The sequence below is a fragment of the Chamaea fasciata genome, unplaced genomic scaffold, assembly GCF_029207755.1.
Source record: "Chamaea fasciata isolate MVZ Bird 193981 ecotype frontalis unplaced genomic scaffold, bChaFas1.0.hap1 SCAF_1, whole genome shotgun sequence".
Lineage (NCBI taxonomy): Eukaryota > Metazoa > Chordata > Aves > Passeriformes > Sylviidae > Chamaea > Chamaea fasciata.
This window is the reverse complement of record NW_027094086.1, coordinates 90,480,560-90,485,723: the sequence shown is the minus strand read 5'-3', so window position 1 is coordinate 90,485,723 and position 5,164 is coordinate 90,480,560. Positions and strand designations below refer to the sequence as shown.

General features: G+C 46.8%; 1 long non-coding RNA gene across 1 annotated transcript; it reads left to right on the top strand.

Moving 5' to 3' along the window:
- Window positions 1-376: 376 nt before the first annotated feature.
- LOC136289910 (uncharacterized) lies at window positions 377-1,099 on the top strand. The gene is made up of 3 exons (XR_010720992.1): window positions 377-426; window positions 609-713; window positions 820-1,099. It is a non-coding gene; the product is annotated as an uncharacterized lncRNA (long non-coding RNA).
- The last annotated feature ends 4,065 nt before the right edge of the window (window positions 1,100-5,164 follow it).

Here is a 5,164-nt window from a genome sequence, read left to right as displayed (position 1 = left end):
AGTCTGCAGACACCCACTCACAGTCTCCTAAAGACCCAGTGGGTCTCACCGCAGGGACCTGCCAAACCCATAGGGCCACCAAGCACTGCATGCCATGAGAGTGGCATCAAACCATTCAGCTGCCTTGATAAGAACAGGACTCAAAGACCTGTGTAGTCCTAGCAGGAGAGACCACCAGATGGTCAGCAAGCTGGGAGGCTGTAACACGCTCACAGAAACAGCATGGTAGTTTGCTAGCGCAGGTCAGCCTTAGTCTTGTGAAAGCAAGTGCTCATTTCTCAGTGTGGGCACACCTGAGAGAGGGTTTGATTAAACCAGCTGGCAGCCCATTAAGTCTTACCTTACTGCTGTGTATTTTCTCTCTTGCCCACTTGCACTTAAGCTTGTTTGAAAGCAGATGCATGCCTGGATAGACAAAGTTTTTCTGTGAGTTCCTGTATTATCCTTTCTTAGCAGCACTGTCTGCACTGTGAGGGACAGAAAGCCAAAGGATCTGGCTTGCACCCCAGCAGCATGGCTCATGCAGACTGACAGGTCATAGCACAATGTATGTGTTTCCAAGTTTGGCAGACATTCACTCTAAAGGGGTTTCCAAATTTCCTCTCTAGCCTCCTGTGACAGCCTTGGATTAATTTTGTCTGGAACAGAAGATTTATAGCCTTTGAGTCATTGTGGTTCACTTATCTGCTCTACATCTCAAACCCAAAGTTCAGGTGGCATTTATCTATCACCCTTCTTATCAATCCACTGTGGGAATACCCTCGTGAGACCCTACTTCTTTCCACTGACTGCCCATTGCTTCTTATCTTTCTCTTCCAGCTGCAGCAATCCTACCAGGGAGCCCATTCAAAAGAATGACTGAGGCTATGTTGGCTGTAGGAGGTTAACAGTATGGGTGGTGAGATTCACAGCATTCCCAGTGCTTCCTCTGAGCATTTCAGGCATGCTAAAGCCAAAATATCAGAACAAAAACTTCCAAGCTTTCGAATAAAATCAGCTTGATACCCAAGGGCCTGACTGCCGCAGTGGCTTTAGCTCTGGTTTACAGCCAATGTTTAGAAAAATCTGTTTTCCACTTCCCATTGAGATGCAGCTGAAATCCCACCAGCATGGCCCATCCTGGGAGCAGGCTGTGTCTCCACGCCCTGGGACCTGGCACCAGTCCAGATGGCAGAAGCGCTGTGAGAGAGGTTGTTCTTGTGCAGTTCTCATCACTTTGGGCAGAGGTTAGTTCACAGGACTTGGCATCTTCAGATCCAAGTCCAGGCAATTCAACTCAGACTTAAATCTGTTGCCTAAACTCGATTTGGATATAATTGTAAATGTCTCTAGACAGCCCTGGAGAGCGTGGGAGATTTTATCCTTTCTCCCTGAGTAAAGCTTCTCCAAACATTGTGTTGTCAGGTAGCCCATATGTTTGTTTATTTCCCTGCTCACTTCTTCAGACCCGTTCTGATTAATTTCTTGATGGATAGTTACGCCTGGCTTCAGTGACAGATCCTTCCCACCAGCAGCACTGCTTGGGGACACCCGTAAGCTGCTCGGTGGGAATGCGTGACTGCAGGAGGGGGAGGAAGGCAGCGACCTAAAGCTCATCCTCCTTCGAGGCTGTCGAAGGCAGCGTGGGGCTGCGGAGGAATTTGCCGATGAGCTGGGAAGTGTCCTCACGCTCCGGCAGGGAGTCATCGCAGCAGCACGCAGGGGGAGGGCTGGCTGTGAGTCAGGGCTGCGCCGAGCGGAGCAGCTGCGGCCCGGACCCGGACCCTGCCTGGGGACAGCCTCGCTCACGGCCACGGCGCTCACAGGAGCAGGGTACTCGCAGGGGCTGAGGATGCTGCGGGCTGTGGTAACTTATTCTTTTAAATGAAGAGTTTATTTTGGGAGCTCGGTGTTTAATTTCCCATCCTTTATGAATCGTTAAGTCAGGTGAGCTACCTCTATTATTTACTTATACCTTTATATTTCAAGGGCAGGTCCTAAATTGATATTTGTATCAGTTGACCACCTTCTGAGGCCAAGCTCTCCCATTTATCTGTCTGCTTAGCTAGGGATTTATCTTGTCTTCCTATGTATGCCTCCTCCTAAACAGCAGGTTTCTGGGAATTTGCTTCACAGCCAACATCTAGCTCCTGTGTTCAGTGTTTGTCTATAACTATTGGTGTACTAATAGAAAACTTCCACACATCTTGGTCAGTGTCTTTGTTTTAAAAAACACAACTAGAAAAGGAAAAAAAGAATAGTTAAAAAAAAAAAAAGTGAAGCTTGGGGAGGGGAAATGTTGCCATGCGGCAAAAAAAGACATTGCCCATGCACTAAACAGCTGAGAACAGAGAAAACTACCGAACAAATATTTTTAAGAATCATAAGATGATGACAAAATGATGGCCAAATAAGACCAGCTAACCCCCACTTCAACTTACACATTTCCTTCCCACAAAACCATTTGAGAGGAAAGAGGGGGCTTCAGAGATGATATCCTCTACCCCTCCCCTCCCCCAGGCACTTAATCAGAGATTTACAAACCAGTAAACCAAAAGGGACTGTGAAATTCCAGCCAGAGAAACGAACTGTGAGATTAAGTGGATTAGCCTACTGTACAGGAATCCAAGGAATGCAGCCCGCATGTGCTTTTGTTGTGGATTACTCAGCAGCAACATTATGATTTTACATCTCCCAGAAACATATGGGCATGTGCACTTGTGCAAACCAACAAGAAATAGCAGTCCCCAACATGCTGCTTTGCTGTACCAGCTGTGCTGATTTCAGCAGATAAAGCATTTTCCAGGGAAAGGAGGAAAGTGTTCAAACACTTTTTTGTTGTATTGGTTGAAAATGAAACAAGCAAAGAAGCTACTCCTACCAGAGACAGACAGATACATCCATTTAGTTCACTGGCAAAGAATTGACATCTCCCTATGACTCTTGACCATCTACCTGTTAATGGTCCAGTGAAATCCTGCAGTTCAGACATTGCAAAAGTTTTAGGGCAGTCGGGTCTGGATCAAAACTCAGCATCTCAGACTGATAATAGTTTTGGTGTTGTTTTAATTGGCTCCAAAAATATACATGCATTCATAGCCTGAACAGACTGCTGAAAGGGGGTAGGCAGAAACACGGGGAAGAAGCAGTAAGTGATGGATAAATGAGCAAACTATTACTAGCCAGAGTTAACAATTTGTATTAGCAGTCAGTAATAAATAATTAATACGGCCCTAGGAGATATAAAGCCATGGTATCTTGTGCTTGGCTCTAAATGGAACTTGAGATAACTTACTTTGAACAGTAATGTGTTCACAGTATGTGGGAATTAACTGCTCAATGTAATAAGTATTATTGAATTTTCCATCTCTGTACAGATAAAGGGCAACTGCCACCAAAAAACACAGTAATAACAGTATCCAAATGATAAAAAAGCAAACAAACCTGCTTTTCATTACATCCTTAAAATGTTATAGGTTTAAATAATCTTAAAAGGGCTTAAAAAACAGCAATTAGATATTTCCATTTCTGTTTTCCAAGACTGCAGCTGAGAAAACGAAAGAGGCCTAAGTGCCATACCGTGCTAGCCTTGCTAATAACTCTCTGTGAAAAATCTCATTAATTCAGTCTGGCTCTTCAGATCAGCCGCTAAGACCTTGTATTGTCAGTCATCCTCTGGCCTTTTCAGGATTTCCACAGCCTAACTAGCAGAGTCTCCATGGAAACCATGCAGTCATGCTTTGCACATCCCCAGAACTTTTTGTTCCTGACAAAGCTTGAAAAATCACATGCAGCATGGAGAGTTTAACACAGTGAACTAAACCCTGACCCACACTTATAAATGATAAACCCCAGCATACTAGCTTTATTATAAATGATTTCCTTACAAGATACTTAGCCAAGCTGGCAAAATGCTGAACCAGACGACATAGGAGGAACGCAGCTCTAGAAGAGAGGAAACAAACAAACCAAAGCAAACCACAGAGTTTTGGGCGAGTTCTTCCTCCTGTGAAAGTGCTGGAGGCACACAGGTGTGGAAACAAGCAGAGAGCAGGAGTGGGACTTTGAAGTTGCCTTTCCTCAAACCCAGCATCCTCACAGCCCTCCCAGGAGAAGTCAGCTCTCTCATGACTGTGCATCGCAGTGCTGCTGATTCACTTCTCTGGTTGTGCATCGTGGCCAGCAGAGGCGGCAGGAGCTGGGTCAGCCCTGTGGCTGCCTGGTGCCCCTGACACCCTGCCTGCACCTGGGATAGCCCAGGCACTGCTCACACCTCCAGTCCTGGAGCAGATATTTGGATTGACACAGCAAAACTGATACTGAAGGCAGTACTGGTGTTGCTCTCAAAGTTAGATTCTCTAGCTTGCAAGTGGGAACCAGCAGGCTCAGAGTGCACGCACAGGTCTGATGGAGGGTACAAAGCTGGCAACCCACTCAACAGCCTACATGTCTTCCCCTCTAGCCTTGATCCTCGCCACTGGGCTCTGCCAGGATGATCAGGCACAGTGGTCACTGGTTGTGCTGACCCTACTCCAGTGATGCATGGAAGGAGCACTACACCAACAACACCAGTGCCCAATATAAAGTATTGATTACAGCCAGCAGGGCTGGGGCAAACTGCCAGGCATTGTCTCCAGAAATGAATCTACAGAAAGCCCTACTGCATGGTCTGCACCTGGCTATCACTTGTTCCTTGGCACTGCAAGAGCACCACAAGGTTTTCCCTCCCTTCTCCCATGCACTGCTGCTAGCCCATGCTTGGGGAAGCAGTTGCACAAAGATGCTCTGTATAGGAGGACCAGCAAAAGTCAGGAAGGTCACATGCAGAGAAGGAATCACTGCAGGCCAAACTCACTTTGCCGCAGTAAATTCTCAGCATTGGCGCAGATGAGCAACTGCCTGCTCTGTACAGCGTCTGGGTTTGTGAGAAAAGACGTGACTCATAGCTGAGGGTCATGCTGTAATCTGGGAGGACTGCCAGGGGAGGGAGAGATACTCAGCCTGATCCATGGTGAGCTCACTTCTTTTGTGGGGCGGAAGATGCAATCCACCTCAAGAGGATCAGAGAGTCCTGAGTGGGCTGAACCAGTCATTTGGGAGCTGACAACCACGCATTTCCACCCCTGAGTTGCAAATAATGAGTTTAGGATTAGGAAGTCAGTCTCATGTGGGATGGCTAGGGAGC